The 17,506-nt window shown below is 42.9% G+C and overlaps 2 protein-coding genes and 1 long non-coding RNA gene across 3 annotated transcripts in view; 1 reads left to right on the top strand and 2 right to left on the bottom strand.

Moving 5' to 3' along the window:
* Window positions 1-7,941, bottom strand: part of LOC310885461 — a 56,971-nt gene extending 49,030 nt beyond the window's left edge. Inside the window, exon 1 of the long non-coding RNA XR_014574816.1 lies at window positions 7,803-7,941. This is a non-coding gene — a long non-coding RNA (uncharacterized lncRNA). The remainder of the gene's footprint in view (window positions 1-7,802) is intronic.
* The window catches only part of LOC310885452 (acid-sensing ion channel 2), a 504,402-nt gene that overhangs the window by 385,835 nt on the left and 101,061 nt on the right, over window positions 1-17,506 (bottom strand). The gene's annotated exons all lie outside the window — the stretch shown is intronic.
* The window catches only part of LOC310885454 (uncharacterized protein), a 369,789-nt gene that overhangs the window by 342,397 nt on the left and 9,886 nt on the right, over window positions 1-17,506 (top strand). The window lies entirely within an intron of this gene.

The raw sequence follows: 17,506 nt of genomic DNA on the forward strand, positions 1-17,506 counted from the left end.
CGCAGCGCTGAGGAACATGTCAGTAGAGTCCCATATCACCCAGAAGGATGTTGTGTGTAGGTGGAGTCCCTGGGTCAAACATTTGGGAACAAGCAAGGTGCAGGTCTGGGGCTCAACAAGAAAGGAAAGACTTATTCTGAAAAACCACAGCCAGGAAGAATCGATGATTGGGCAAACCTAGTAAGAACCAAACCCAGCTGAGCAAACTTTATGCAGCCACTATGGAAACCAGCAGGCCAGACCAGCTGAAAACATGAATATTCAGGATGCTAAATCCCTCTTAGCTTCCCCTATGTGTCTGAGCCTACCAGTCATACCTGCATACTGTAGCACACATCACCTGGAAGCAGGGACATAAAGGTGAAGGATGAGACAGCGTGCCAGTGAACTTTGTAGATACTGTTCTTTCAGAAAGGCACAGATCATAGACCAATCTCAGCTGCCTCCCGTAGCAAAAAGCAGCTTGTCCTGGGCCTCCTCCCAAGAAAACCTCACACTGCAGACTGTTCACCTGGATCGCACCAGCCCTTAAATGCTGCTATCGGGTCTCCTCGCCCTACAACATTACCCAACAGGTCTTCCACAAACACAGCCCTTCATACAGCCAGAGGGAAAAGCAATCATCTTTGCATGCTTCAAATGATGATGCCAACTAAATGCAGTTAAGTAGAGAAGAAATATTAACGGCAATTCTGACAAAAAAAAAAAAAAAGCACTGTTCCCATAGGAAACAAAAGCAAAATTTTTCAGTATTTTTGAAACTGAAATAAAATCTTAAGTCCCGTCCCCCCCCCCCCCCCCCCCATTTTAGCATCCCTTTAACAAGGATTTAGAAAAATTAAACTCAAAAGCTTTGGAATTAATATGCAAGTTAAAATATCAAAACATTTGGATTAAAAATTTTACTGTTCAATATTTCAGTTTACAGTATACACGTACTCCTCCCCTCCAAACATATTTCAAGTGAAAAGCAGAAAGCTGTCCCACAGAAGGCTAAGTTTATATTAATGAAAAGAGATCACCATTTATCACTTAAAAAAGTCACCATCTTTGCTGAAATGATTCACACTCATGAGTTAGCAGTTTCTGGCTCAAGCATTCAACCTTTGTTACAGCCTTCAAGCTTTGCACAGGCTGTAACAGAGCTTTCCAGGGTGCCCAGAACCCGAGCGCTGTGATGCAATGAGTTGCTCCAAATTGCTTTTTAAAGGCTGACGAGCAACATTACTCCCACTCCACAGGCAGAGTATGTCTGTTTAAATGCATCTCAGGGAGAGAGCACATTATCCATGATGAATAGAATACAGAAGAGTCAGGAGCACTTGACAGAAGAGAGGCCACTTTGGGGATGCAAAGTTCACCACCCATTTGCTTTGCCAATAATGCACCTACTGTGTATGTAATTGGAGTAAGAGGGCTAATATATTTTTTGACTGGTGTATCAGGCATTTCATAAAAGTGCAAACTGAACTCCAATAATGGCTGGTTCAAGATGGCACAGTATTTAACAAAACCCTGCTTATTTTGGAACACGTTGATACAGAGCAAAAACCTCATCAACGATGAGTTAATCGAGGTAAGAGCTGCTCCCTGACTCTTGTAACAAGCCAAAGAGTTATGGATTCTCACTTTTGAGTTTGTGGGAATATCTTGAGCAGAGTTCAACAAAATACAGATAGACATCATTCAAAACATCATTCTAGAAGAAAAGGGCCTGTGACTAAAAATACTGCCATCGGTGAGTTCACCTAAAGCTAAAGTAAAATACAAGTACTCAAAAATTCAGACACCTGAAGATTTGTTTTAATCCCAGAACCGAAGTTTTGTGCATTTGTGTATTTATAGACTAAAAAGGACATTTCAAGCATGTCGTCTTAACATGTCATGGCCTAAATGGGGCCAGCAGTGATCTTCCTGAAAAGTTATTGCTATGGGACACTGTTCAAAAGCCAGATGCCTTGATTCTCCCAGAAAGATTTTCTTCTCACTAAAGTCCCTAAATGCACAGACTGCATGATAAGCTGCAAAAGGGGCTTTTAGAGGAAAGCTCATACAAAACAGAACTTCTGTAAATAACTAGCCAATCTCAACAGGAGAGAAATAATTCAAAATACAAATCCCATAGGTAACAGCTGACAGGGAAACATTTTAAGTTGTGTCCAAGCAAGTCACAGACTTCAGGGAAAAAGGAATCTATAAGAACATCAGATCTGATTTTCTGCATAGTACAATTATATACTTAATGATTATTAATTTTATAACTTTTCATATTAACTTAAAAATTTTGTATTTGAACTGGAAAATATCTTTATGGGAAAAAGTAATTTTTTACTTTAAAATTGCAAGTGATTGAAAATCCAATGCTGCCCCTTAGTAAATTGTTCCAAAGTCTGAAGAACATGATAAATGTTTATGTTTTACTATGCTTATTATGTTTTTCATCTAAATTTGTCTGGTTTAACTTCCACATGCCAAGTCTCCTTATAACTCTGCCTGGGAGGCTGATGTGTACATCAAAGTTTTATTCCCCACAAATTTAAATTTAAGTAAATATTTGAAGCATCCGAATATTATAGACCTGGCTCCTCTCTGCAGATAGAAAGTAGTGCAAATAAGTTTGGTCTTGAGGTTACAAAGGTGCCGCTTCCTCCTGCAATGGAAGCAAAAGCACAGTCCTCTACCTTGGTTTCCAGATAATTTTCTCTATCCGATTACATGTGGAGCAATAAGGACAGTGCTCTAAAACCAAGTACGTTCCATCATATAAATCCCCAGGGTATAGTTACCAGTCTCTCCCTAAATTACAGGGCACTAGGAAAGCAAAATAATGACCCTTGACTGTGCAAGTTGAGTCTGATCTTAGAAAGCTGAAGTCAGCATCAAGTAATGCCATCAAAAACATTTTTGAGACAATCAATTTTTACTGGTCCTGCGTCACAAAGTAATTATAAACCAGTCACAGAATCAAAGAATCATTTTGGTTGGAAAAGATCTTTACGATCATCAAGTCCAACCTAACACTATCAAGTCCACAGCTAAACCATGTCCCTAAGCCTACATCCACACATCTCTTAAATACTTCCATGGACAGAAACACCATCATTTCCCTAGGCAGCCTGTTGCAGTGCCCAACCATCCCTTCCATGAAGAAACTCTTTCTGATATCCATTCTAAGCCTCCCCGACACAACCTGAGGCCACTGATGCTCAGGTCACAAGTAATAGGATGCAAGGCATCACTAACTGTAAAAGTTAAAAATACAAAATAAGAAGTCTTACAAAAAAAAAGGAGAAACCAGGAAAAGTTGAGACATTCACTCTGAAATGTAATAAAATATAAGTGAATAAAATGTAAATATATTGCACATCAGCTACTTTTGTGTACAATTAGTTGCAATTAAGAGGTATGTACTCAGTGATCTGGAGGAGGTTTGTGCAGAAATTCCTCCTGAATTCAGAATACAGAAACTCCATCCCTCTGTCTCAGAAGGATGCTTTGAAAATGCATCCTCCTAAGTGTCTCAAAGTCTGCTTCTGAATTAACAAGACCCTAATTGCCTGATTATTGATTATCTCTTTGAAGTACAGTAATCATGATATTGTAGCGAATTTGCCATCTGCCTGTCTTGTTAACAACCCAGCTATTTTCACCACGAGCTGTCGTACCAATGGAAAACACATATGCTATCACTGCAGTGCTTGTCCTTAGAAGGGCTGCAAACACAGATGGCTTTGGAGAACACAACGGGGGTAATAGCTGAAGTTTGCCACCCTCCCGGGACTGTTGTGATCATCTGCCTCCTATCAGTGGGACTCTGTCCTCCTCTTGTGGTGCCTGGGATGCCTGCTGAGGTTGCTAAACATCCAGGCTATGTCACCAAGAACAGAGGCTTTGTGGCTTCAACCAGATCACAGACATGTTCAGAGACCCCATTTGAGCCAGGCAATTGACTTAAAATTGGTGGAACACAAGCCTACCACCTATTTCAGACCTCTCAGTTTCTTTTTCCCTAATGACACTCAGAAAAATTATGATTTCCCTGCGACCAGTCTTTGGCATGGGAACCATGGTCCTACTTCGTTGACAAGTATCTCAGTTGATAGGGCATATTTCCAGTAAATCTTATTTCTATTTCCAGAAGCTCCTCCCATTTAAAAGGCTTTTGTACCAATAGAGCTGTCTTCATACTGAGGCCAGGATTTCTCTCCATTAGGTTTAGATACCTACAATACAACCATATGGAGTCCAGCAGCTCACAGACAACTTCTCATTCTAAGGTAGACTCAAATCTAAGTTCAGTAGGGTGCTTAGATGCCCCAAAGAGCTTCGGAAAATGCCCTGTCCTCTCATTTGACTGTGAAGTGTGGCTAGGTGACTAGCTCAGTCTTTCCCATTCCAATGCAGTGCCTCCATTCCCAGTGCCTTGTTTTTTATTTCAGGTCCACTACAAAGCTTACCAAGGAAGGATCCGTTCAAGACACTTTTTTCAATTACTGTACTCCTTGCAGTTTTTCCCTGCTCTGAGAACATTTTTGGAAAGATTAGTTCCACCTCTAGCTCACTGTTCAGAGCCAGGTGGTTCTGAAATGTGTGCAGGAAAGATTAGCTTGCTCTGGGACTGAGCACTCTAATGGGAGTAGCTGCCCCCGACCTTTTGTGATGGACAGGAACAAGCAAAAGATGCCAAAACAAGGATTTTCTTTTGCTTGCAGTTTTATCCAAATGCCAAATAAAGCCTTGTAACTTAACAGCTCTGAAATGTGAGTTGACAGGAAAGTAGTATGCAAAGGCAGAAATTGGTGCATGGTGAGGTTAGCAGGGCTCATTTCAGCGATCTACAGAATGTAAACTAAATGACTGCCTGTACATGAGAAATTTCTCTATAAATTAGAGCATAACATTAGAAAAAAAGATTACCCCAAGTTGATAGCCATGCCTATAATGGTAGCGTTCTGCAAAGCAGGCATCAAACCTGTGAGCAAGAAAGTTATGTGGTTGGGATGACGTTTTCATGGAAGTCCTAAAAATTCACAGCTGAATATCAGGCTATGTCCTTCCTAGATAAAATTCCTATCCACAGAATACATTATTCACTAAGCTGATTAAATCAGCCTCAGCTAATCTCAGTCCGTTTTTTTTTCCTTGTCTGCAAATTCAAAGACACCTTTGAAAACTACTTTAGAGAGCTTTGCCTGGGTTCTTGCAATACCAGCAGCAACAGGAATTCAGACCTACAATAGTTTTGAGAGGCTGCATCACTTGAACAGTGCACTTTTGAAAATGTTACTTCAACTGACCACCCAAGGTCACTCAAAGTCCAGGACATGGCATTAAATCCAAGCACACAGACATCACCGATGGTACAGGAGGACACTGGTATTCTGCTGTTTTCTCACAAGGTGAAAAAAGTTGAGTTCCTTCTAGAGCAAAACTTAGTGTCTGATCCCAGAACAGTTTGGGATGACTAGAAAAATCACCTGCAAAAGATGGGGGTCCATGGATGAGGTTGTCCTTCCCTTTGGCTTTCCATCTGCAGCGGGGTTTTGGAGCACATTTCCTTTTTTTCCATCATTACACCTCCTAGCAGACTGGTCTCAAGCTGCTGAAAGCCATTATGAGTATTGCAGGAGGCAGAAGCCCTACCACCATTACTCCCCAGCCCCGCCTAGCTCTTGTTCCTGCAGACATGACCTGCTGCCAACCTATTCCAGCAAGATTATGAGCTAAACTGCTCATGGGCTAGTCCAGCATTGCAACTCCTGTAACCCAGCAACTCCTGCCACTCCAAAATGAAAGCCGAGATTTAAAAAACCAAGCTGTATATGCTATTTCAAATAGGCAACACCGGTAATCTTTCTGCAGGCAACACAGAACTTTGTTATTGTGCAGCCCTATGGAGAGTATTTCTAAATTAAATATTGAAGAAGCTTTGCAGCTGGGACTTGGAATATGTGTAATTTAACTTCTGTTGCTTTGTTTCAAATAAAAAAAAAGCTGAGAAAATATTAGCAGTGATATTTCTTTTCTTAAAATTGCAAACTAGAGATCATCTTGCTGCAGAAATTTTTGAAGGAAAGAGTGTGCAATACAAATTCAGGCTTAGCCAAGGAGGGTCTCTTTCCTTACCTGCTTTCAGAATACGATTAGACTTCTTTGAAGAACTACCTAGAATTATACTGAAGCCCCTTTAGAGTAGCGCACATGACCAGCACATGCAACAAGAACTGCAAAACTCAGAAAAATTGCAGCATACATAGCACTCATGCTTCTAGTACCCTTCAAAAACCATTCTGAACCAATAAGAGCTACTTAGTACTGACCAGCCAGTCAAGATCTCATTGTTTGTGCTCACTCTTGTAACCAGGAAAGCCCAATCCTCTTGCTGTGAGAAGCACTTCCAGTTACAGGCACTATCATAGTGATGGAGTTTGAGACATGGACACCAACCCATTTCCTTCCTCTCCTTCCAGAATATTTCTTCACCTCCCTTTGGTCACCCTCCTCCTCCTCGATCCCTGCACATGCTCCTCTCACATCCAGAGTCAGCCTGCGCCAGCCGGTGCAGTGTCAGTGTGACTGCACCTAGAGAAAGCTCTCCCAGCAGCAGTGGGAGCTCAAAAAACCACGTGTCTTGACAGAGGGACAATAGAGGCAGCTCCCTCTGTTCAGGCACTGCCAAGGTCAGCATTCGTAATGTCTTAAAAGAGTTCTTTGGAATCAGCTGCTCATCTTCCATGCTTCAGGCACACAAGAGCAAGCACAGGATATGATCAGCTGAGAAGAACAGGCAGCACCTCTAGGTGTCCTACCCAAAGCCTGAAGCCATGACACTGAAGCCTCAGGCTCCAGATCATGATGACAGTCATTTTTTTGTGAGCTGGGAGAGAATCAGCTAAGAGCCACACTTTTACATGATACACCAGTAGACAAAACTAAGCATTTCAAGCCCTTCAGCATTAAAGTTTTAAGATCCCAGAGTCTGGAAAATGTAAGATATGCCTGTGGAGCCAGACTTGAAATAGCATCACAGCTCTTTTCTGCAGCTATGAGCAACAGGGAAGATCTGAATCAGCCATCCAAGCACTATGACACCACACCATGTCGCTAATGCTTTGCTCCAAGTAAAAGCTCTTGGAAGTGCTCTTGTTGTTTTGTCACAACATATTGCTGTTGGCAACATTGGAAGGAACTAGAACCCTTCCTAGTACCTGTACTTTTCAGATTGCATTCCTGAAGCTTCTCACTCTCTCCATTGTGTATCCACTCTTCCTATGCGGTTACAGCTGAGGTTAACTGATCTGGCAGATAACTGGCATTTGGGATCCCAAGTCATTTATCAAAGGTCACATAAACTTGTCAGAGACACACACTGCAACCAAATCACCAAGCCCACCAGTACTTTAATCTCAAGGCTCTGTCCTCCTTTAGACAACTCCCCTGCCCACCCCTCAGTTATCCAGCTTGCCCATCTGGTACTTTCTATCAGTACTTACCATTGGGGAAAAAGTTGTCAGACTTTGAATAGATTTTCATTGTCTGAATAAATTCAACTAAGCAGCTGTGCTGTTTGGAAAGCTCTTAAATGTTTAACATAATTGCCTCTTTGAATAACAATTTCTCAAGGCCCAAGCTGAACCTCCAACTTGCACTGGAAATACTCACATGTACATGCAAACAGGAACAGCACAATCCCAACACCAATGCTTGCAAACTATACTCTGGGGAAAGGTTTACAACAGAAGAGAACTATAACCAGGACTATTCATTCACTCCACCCTTCCACTCCACACCCCAATACTAACCAGTAATCCAGCCATCCTCCTGCCTCAGCTCCCCACCCTTGCACGAACAGCCAGTGGCTGGATTAATTTGTTACTGTCTGCAACTTCAGCTGGTCCTGAGGCTCCTTCTGCAGCTGGCAACCTTCAGAAATAGGCTTCTTGCTCTTTACATGAAATGAGCTCTGGATGAGACTTAAAACACCAGCATATTGCTCCATTTAGCCTTCAGAGATGTGTCGAGTAATTGCTGCCCTCTTAAATCATTGCTGAGCACTTTACATATACAGGAGATCGGCTTATGCATTTGAGACATGGATTTTAGAGGATGTTGCGGAAAACACCCATAATTCGTCTTGTTAAACAGATAGTGTTAGTACAAGTGAACCAAAAGGCCATGATTCTTGAAAAAGACAGCAAGAAGAACACAGCCCAAATGTTTCAAATGAGCTGCTCCAACTTTGAGCCTGCAAACAACTCTGTGTGGGAGGATGGCAGTTTCTCCTGCAGAGTTCTGAGTATCCAGAGCACATCTCCAGTGCAGAATGCAGTGGGGATACCCAAGCCTGCTGTAATTTTGAACCAGTTCATGAAGCATGGGATGGCTTTCTCTGGAGCCTTCTATGCAGTTGTATTCAGTTCAGAAGCTGCATACTAGTAAAGGTGTAGCCTGGGGCTTGCTCCTTCTTGCTATTGCTTGCATGCTCTCAATCCTTAAGGCATTCACATTAAAACTGCCCCATATGGTTCCGCAACACTGAGTCTCCAGCAATGTTATAAAGTTCACTTGAATGCTTGTACCTTCAAGCACTTTCTGATCTAAACACACCTTATCTCAGGTTCCCTATGACTTCTAGCCACTGTGCTATGAGTGTAAAGTTAAAAACATAGAAAATAAGTCAGATCAAGGCTCATTACACCTTGTTAGCTTTCGTGGAGAGCCAAAGCAAAGGACTTGGCACCATGGAACTTCAGGCACTGGCATCTCCTTGCTAGGTGGCCCCTTCAGCTGCCCTCAGCTAGCTGCTTCTCCACGTGGCCAGTAACTAGGGTCTTTACACAGAAGAAACACTCAAAATAAATGCTGGAAACCCTCTGTCCATTGTGAAGCTGGAAAGAAAAGAATTACATTCTTCAAAGGAGTGCATTTGGTGGAAGGCAAGTGATGCTGAGCAAAGATGAATGTCCTTCAGGTGATAGCAGCTCCTGAAAAAACTCTTTTAAGGACAACTGGAGCACCTCACAGGAGACTGTCAGAACCAAAGCAAATTTTGGGGACAGGACAAGGGGCAATGGCCACAAAACAGAGCACAGGAAGTTCCGCACCAATATGAGAAAGAACTTCTTCTTGGTGAGTGTGACAAACCACTGGAACAGGCTGTCCAGGGAGGTCAGGGAGTCTCCTTCTCTGGAGATATTCAAGGCCCCTCTGGATGCCTACCTGTGCAACCTGCTCTAAGGAACCTGCTTTGGCAGGGGGGTTGGACCCAATGATCTCTCACAAGGTCCCTTCCAACCCCTGCAATTCTGTGATTCCTGTCCACAAGGGTTTTACGATACCTCAAAAAAATACTTGGTCTTTGAGAAGTACTTCACAACTCTGATGCCAAACCCAGCCTGGACTTGTACTATCACCCAACACCAGAAACAAGGCTGAAGTAGAAGAGGTTAACAGAGGGATTGGAAATAAGCCTCACGTTATGTGTCCTAATATGGTATATGGAAGGCAGTAGCGAAAACTCCGAGGAGACCGGCGGCGCTGGGAATCACAGAGGGCTCAGGGCTTCTCAGCGCTGAGGCGGCGGGGCCAGGCTCGGGCTCACCCCACCTCTTTTGCCTCCTCAACTCCTGCCCCCCAGCCGCCTCCTCGGCTCCACCGCCTCAGGCCGAGCAGCAGCTGCGTGACAGTCACCCGGCGCCGAACAGGGAGTGGTGGAGCAGTTTAAATGGCTGGGGCTGGGGCCTACTCGCGCGCTGTTTCCATCGGGGCGTGAGGCGGCCCCGGGGCGCCTGAGGGGTTTGGGGGGGGGGCAGTGCTGTGCCCTTGGGTAGTGATTGGCCTGAAGGTACGTCCCATCCTGTCCCCTTCTTTAAATGGATTAAGTAACACACAAGTTCTTTTCGTGGTTGTTTCTTTACTCCACGATCTGCTAGGAGTCTAGGGAGACCCAAGAACAAGCCTTAGCAGTGAAAGTGGAGGCAAAAAAATAGTGAGTACCTCAGTATTTTCCATACTGCTTTTTAGGGCTAGGCTGCTGTTTTGCTGAGTAAAGGGTCTGTGTTCTACTTAGCCCTTCTGCACACTATATACTGTCAGAAGCCTTTCTTATTTCCTGTCATTTTTGTTAGCTAAAGCAGGTGACACTAAGCTGTAGGGAGTAATTGCTGTGCTGGAAGGTAAGGTCCCTATCTGGGGGCATCTGGGCAAGAAGGAGGCTGACCAGATCCTCATAAAGTGCAAGATCCTGTGTCAGAGGGACATCAACCCCATGCAGCCATACAGGCTGGAGCCTGACTCAGGGAAGCTCAGGAGGCAGCTCCTCAGGGAAAGATTTTGGGGTGTTCTGGTGGGGAAACTAAGAAAATTCTGAAGAAAACCCTTAAATTGTAAGCACACCACTAAAACGCAAAGCCCTCATGTGGGGGGGATTCCTTCACGCTTTCTGCATTGACTGAAACTGCTCTGAAGGAGCTGGTGTGACTGCTGCAGGAGAGCTGAGTGAGACATGATTGAAGTAGCTGCTGAGCACTGCACCCTTGGCTCCACCTGGAAAAAACATGTCAGCAGCAGCGCTCATTCCCATCACAGTTATTACGCAGCTGAGAAGGGTGGCAAAGTTTCAGACACGCTATTTGTGTTGAAGAGCTGGGGTTATTTATGTTTTCAGGCATGTTGCTATTCATCTGCATAGAAGAGTCAATGTAATAAGAGTATAGTTGCATAGAAAACAGTGTAATCATGGAAATGCTCAGCCATTATTTATGTCCTTCACATGGCTGCAGAATGGAGTCAGTATTATCGTAGGTTGCAGATTAATAGTCAGTGTTCCTGCACTAAGAGTCTTTACTGAGGAACTGCTGGGACATTCAATTGCTTAAGCAATTAATTACTGGGCAGAAATGGAAGGCTGTATGTTCCCATGGGTGACTCCCTGCAAGTGTTAGAAGTTATGGCAACTAACTGCAAGATGAACCTTTACGAATCTTATTCATAAATGTAATAACTGATGGCAACTGCTCACATATGAATATTGAGTGGGGAACTTGCAGGAGAGCTTGGAGAGATCTAGCGGGAGTTGCAATGGGGAGAGCCTTTTCTAGGACCTTCTCAAGGAGGACAAGCTAACATTTGCTACTCTGCCTCCTGCAGCTCAAATTGGAGGGACTGAAACTGATGACATCAGCTTGAATATTGAGATGGAGCCTGAAGGGGACCTTTCTGACATGCTGCAAGCAGCGTTGGCTACTGATGGGAATGCTGCCTCCACATATTTCCTGATACTAAGGTCAGCCAGAAACCAAAGCTAGCTTTGGCCCTTTTTGTTTAATTAGTCTTAGGTGACTTAAGGTTATACCTCCAATGAATCACTACACAGCATGGAAATGGCAAGTTATGGGGCAGTGCACTCACACCCCCTGTCATGAGTGTGCTGCTTTGGTCAGACACCACTTCTGTGGGTGGATTTTCAGAGGGTCAAATTCATAATGCTCTTGCTGCCTTGTGCTGCTCCAGTAGCAGCAGAGGAAACCAGAGACTGAATTCTCCATGGCCTCAGAGCATGCTGTGCTAAAGCTGAATAATCCATTCCCAGGGATCATGCTGTGTGGCTGTAACTAAGAGTAGATGCTTGAAGATCAGAACAGCCCAGGGAAGGAGATAATGGCTAGTGTACAACACATTCTCTCTGGCATAACCACGCTGATGCTCATCATGTAGACTCAGTGTATGGCTGTTGCCAGCTTCATTACACAATGCCCCCAGGTGCCATGACTTGAGCTGATAAAAGTGGTCTGTTGCCAGTGCAGCAACATCCATACTGGGAATTTTGCTGGCATCAGCAGGCTGATTTTTGTATTTTGCACTTACGTAGTATAATTATGCCAGCCAAATTCTGCTGTATGTATCAATTCCTGTCATGAGGAAAGAGGTAAATGGTGAATCCAAGCACATCTGGGTCAGAAACCCACCCCTAGGACTTGATCAGAGTTGATACTGAGCTAGAAGAAGCCATTTGTAGTGGAAATAATGTTTTCAGTTCTTTAAAGTTCCAAGAACAGCTCCAATGTGTATTCGCTATTTAAACAAAGAGAGGAAAAAAAATCTCTTAGAATTTGACCCAACTCAGTCAATTGTTTTGTGTTTCTTGGCAATCTGAAACTAAAGACTGAACAATAACTTCTTTGAAGTTTCCCTTCTGGTCATCCCTGTTCTATATGCTGTGCTAAAAAGTAAGAGAACCCAGGTGTTGTATTTCACTTTAGTGAGAAGGAAGATGGGGGACAGCTTGCGTATGCAATTAAGTCAGGTAGCAAAAAGCTGAAAATCAGCATGTGTGAAGAGAATTTGAAACAGTGAGTGTTGTTCTATATTTAGTGGAAACTTTTCTTTTCCCTTTGCAGCTTTTGCGTAAAGCCTGGAGGAACTAAGAGAATAGATCTGTCTATAGCAATCTGTAGCTCAAAATGTCAGAAATCCACAGTAAATATGTAATGCCACCAAAGGAGGTTTTTAAAAGATGAGTGCCCCAAAGGCTCTGAATTAAAAGAAATGAAATCTTTGTAATGCACAATACCACATGTGTACAACTTAGGGTAATGTTGCCTAAAACAAGTATGTGTATATGACTCACTAAGTCCCTCCTACTTACACTAATGGGTTACCCATGCATACACTGCATGAGCTACATCTCCACAGATAATCAGATACTCCAGGAGCAAGCAGCATAAACTCAGATCCAGACATAGACCGTGGCTTTAATCCTGGGTCATTTCTTCTGTTGTTTGAGAACACAGCCCCAAGACCGCTGTAACGGTCTTTATAGATAGCTATTGTATTAATTTTCTTGCAGGTTTGTATTCAATGGCTTTCTGTAGAAACTGCAACATAAACTGCAATGTAAGATTCTCTTGTCTATTTTAAGCAATGTATCAGGTTATCTTATTGTCTGGTCAAAAATTGGCCCCCAGGTTAATGATACAGTGTGAAAAGAGGAATTTGAGAGTAAAAGAAAATGAAATTATAACATTTTCTGATATTCTTGCTAAAAGACTATCAAAAATGTTTGATTGATCTTAAACACTCAGAAATTACTCAAGGCCTGGGAGGCTCACTGTTTCATGTATCCTTTCAGCCTTGCAGCACTGCAATGTTATTTCCCACCACTTTACAGGGAGACAGTCATAAGGAAACCTGCTATTATGATGCCTAAGGCTGATACAGAGTGGCAAGGATCTCTCTTGATTTTTAGCTTTCTAAAAGGTAGTTGTCTAGGTTAGTCTACGCTAGCTAGGTGTGTCACTTTGGAGAGAAAGGTCCAGAGGCTATTCCATCATGTTCTGCCTAACAAGTAGGATGTGTGAGGTTGGAAACAGGGAGCTTTGCTGTACCAGGATGTTCTAAGCACTTCTGAGCCTGTGAGAAGAGCCCATGGCCATATTCATGCTTGGATGGCCAGACCTCAGGCCCCTTCCTGGATCCCCATCTTCTAGAATCTCCTCTGAGATTTGCTGTAAAAGTGACTGGGGATCTGTTACCCTGTAAGGTGCAGTATGATGGCAATGCCCCCTGAAAACCTATCATGGATATTTATGCAGTAATCAGACCCAAATTCAAAGCTTACCCTGTGACTGACATTCTGTGCACCCTAAAGCATGAAGGCAGTCCAGAAAGGCTGCAGGTTCAGTTTGTAGGTGTTTGGATTTGCAGCTGTGGACACAAGGCAAATGATTTTATGGGCATCTTTTCAAGACCACTTCCTGAGCAATGTTTGAAGCAGGGGCTGGCCTGGTCACAAATACTCCTGTAAACCATCCAGATCCCTCCCTGAAAAAAAAGCTTTGAGCTTCTGTTCCTCTGGGAACAGACTGGCATTCTGCCTCCCAATCTGCAGCTTTAAATGCCTCTGGTCTGCCCTGAAAGTTTGCTCCATAGCCAGTCTGACACCTCTGATATGACAGGACTCTGGGAAACTGAGCACCATCAGTGACTGCCAGACATTGCAGGGCATCATTTAAAATGCAATTAACATTAACATTAACATTAACAGGTTCTGCAGTTCTCCATAGAGAGAGAGGAAAGGCTGCTGACCTGGTGCCTGAAGTTGTGAGTAGAGGTGAGTGCTGGCAGAAAAACTTTCGACTAAACTTTCTCTGACTGGGGGAAAGGAAGAATAACAAAACAATTTTATGAAATCCTGTTCTTTCAATGAGAAATTCATCGGAAAAACTCTTTGGATATGGTGTGATTGATCCTCTGAGCAGGAAAAAGAGCGTATCTTGAGAAGGAGATTATGAAAAGATGGTGGGGTCATTGTGACAAGGCACAAGCCTATCTTTCAGAGCCAAAATGAAATGGACAAGGCTTTATTGCAAACTTTTCACCACTGTAGCTATTCTAGTCATTATGACTCCCGTTACCCAGCTCTGTCAGGCTAGTTCTTTCTGGTGGCAGAGGAATAGGGAGAGGAAGCTTGAAAAAAAAATCAAAACTGCACACTGGACAGCATTAGCTGGGCAAACTGCAGCGTCCATCTCCAACTGCTTCGTTAGCTGTAAGGATGGCATTAGCAACGGACACTGTTCGGACCTTTTACTGCCTGATTACATATTTACTCGTGCACATCAAAAGACTACAGTTCAATAGGTACTATTAAAGAAAAAAAAATATTTGAGAAGATCCTTCTTTCTTTCTCATTGGTCACCATTTCACTCCAAGTTTTCTTCCTTTATTTCTTGAAATAAGACCAACGTTTGTAGTATAGATACTTGCCTAGTCACAGTCCCAAATTACTACAATGAAAAAATTAATTACATGGAGGACTTTCAAATCACCTTCTAAGGAAGAGTTTATAGCACGGTTCTAGCTACAGTTCTTGTTCTCCTGAAACTGTCTGAATGCTGTGTCCGGCTGCAAAAAGATAAAGGTCCCCTTTCCCTCTTATATGTTTAGAAAGCGTTCCCATCATACAATCTGGAAGAGCCCCTGCATGGAGCAGTGAGTGAATCAGCAGGCTGCTGCCACTTGAAAAAACAGCTTGAGAAGCACAGTAGGAATTGAAAAAGAGGGGAGGAGGCCAAGGGCCTTGAGCAGAGAGAAAAGGGGATAGAGAAGGCAAAAAATCTGGAAAGGGAAGAGGGTCCCTGGGCTGGCAGGCCCAGCAGTTACATGATCAGAGTGGGAGCTGAGCAGCCCAGCAGGATGCAGCAAGAGGATTAGGAAAACAAAAAGGAACTCATCTCTCAGTTCTAACTCACTTGCTTGAAGGGGAATGTGTTTGCTTACATCCATCAGCTGAGCTGCTCTGGTGCCATCTCTGACTGCCTGCAGATAAAGTGTATTGTCATTTTGTAGAAGCTGAAAAATACCTTAATACTTTGTCATCCTAAATTCATACAGGATAAGTTTGGTACCTAGCTCTGTTCATCCCCCATGCTCTGATTTGGGGTCATCTGTCATTTCCAGACCACTATCATAAAAGCACTCTGCTTGCAGGAGCCCTGTTTGGAGATCTAAGGGATTAAATATCACCAGTGAGTTATTTAACAGTGAAGTTTGGAGCTACACCTGCTGCATTTCTGGTATTTGCCAGTGAGCAGGGCTGCCTAACTAGAGTCTGTACCCAGAGTCTTGCAAGAGCAACTTTTTCAGAAAGCTCCAGATTTTGGAACTCATGTGGCCATGGAAAACTTGTGAATGGGCTGTTAATATAAAAAATAACCTAACAACAAAATAATTTTGCAGCAGAATTAAGGCTAAAATGATTGTATACAGTGTAAAAGTAAAAAACAAACAAACAAAAAAAACCAACAGAACTCTATATGAATTAAATGAAAGTTTTACTGTTTAAACCGAACATTTTGATATGATAAAATCAAAGAGACAAGGTGGAATAATTTTTACTAATTTATCTTCTAACAAATGGTTATCCAAAAAATGCGTTCCTATGAAATACTTTGATTTCAATGAATATATTTTCTAACAGAAAACCATTTTGTCATCGTGTTTTCCAGCACCTCTGATAATAATTAATACAGAGGGCTGAAGAGAGGGTTCTTATGACTGAGCTCTAATGTGGGCTGATCTTTGTGTGTATAGAATAAAATGTTTAAATGCATAGAATAAAGGGGCTCAACATCTTCATGTTGATTCAACTTGCATTGTGCAAAGAGCGTGTGGCCAGGCTGTGAACAACACAAAACAACAGTCACTATTTTCTACTTCTGGGACTATTTTATTGCAGCCCATCCACAGGGGCAATTAGAAACAGTGGCAAATTCTAACCCATTTTAAAATCACAGCAGTGACACTTTGTTCCTCCTTCCACCTAAAATCCTACTTGAAAATCTAGGGCCAGATCTCAAAAATTCAACACTGAGCCATTCAACCTGAAATCAGACCATCGCAGTGCTAGTGCTAAATCCTCACAGGAGCAACCGAACACCCCCGAAAGGGTTGAACTCTGCATTTAAGACCACTTTTGCTAAAGTCCTGGTAGCGTTAGTTAATTGGTATAGACTTAAGCCCGTTTTCTAAGTGCTGTAAGTTTTATCCATGGTGAATGATGAGAATAAAATCAACCACAACCATAAACGGAACTGCAATTGTTGCCCAGGCACGTAAGAAGTATTAGAAATAGCAATGCTTTTTATTTTATCTGGAAAATAGTCTGAGTGGTTTGTTCACAGTTATGGTATAGTAAGGCACTTTCTCTGTGATGAAGATTCGTCAGACCAGCAAGAGATCATAGTGTAAAGATGATCCTTGGCCATCTTCATAAAGCCAATGGACATTTCTCTTTCCGCCTCTTGTAGCTCTCTGTGCAGCACAGTGGACCATCTCTTGATGTCCATGCATGTTCTCTTCCCTGTGATTCATATAATTTCTTCCGGCAATGGTTTTCTGAATTTATGCTCCAAAGGTACCTGTGCTATGCTGGTAGTCACTTGCATTTTCTGGTCAGGCATGAGTTTGGTCACAGCATCTGGAAATGCCCACGATGGTCTGGGCTTCCTTCATTCCACAGTCTCAAAACCTGCCCTGACCATGGTGAAATGACAGCTTGTGGCCCAAAGGGCTGTCCTGCTGTCCTGCTCTGTTCTCATCAGCAGTGTACTTACTTACCAAATCCTGGCTTCCCTAAAGCCCTTCCCCTACAGGGAGATCATGTTTGATCTTATTACACGCCAAAAGACAGCCTGGGGAGGGAGGGATGGTGTCAGTGAAACTCTGAGGGTTGCTATAACCACCACCAAACTCTTTTTTCAGTTAGAAGTTATTTTCTTGGGCTCAAGGAAGAATAGCATAACACATTTGACTACTTTCTTCATCTGTGAGAGAATTGTATTATCAGCAGTGCAGAGAACTGGGCTGTCACTTCTTGAAATGCTTTGAAATACAGGAGCATACGTGACTTTTTCAGGAGACGAGGGGCTGTTTTGTTGAGGGGAACAGAGTGGGAATCCACATCGTTGCGTAAACCGTGCCAATATTTTCACCAGATTAGAACACA

This window comes from Anser anser (assembly GCF_964211835.1).
Source record: "Anser anser genome assembly, chromosome: 23".
NCBI classification, from domain to species: Eukaryota; Metazoa; Chordata; class Aves; order Anseriformes; family Anatidae; genus Anser; species Anser anser.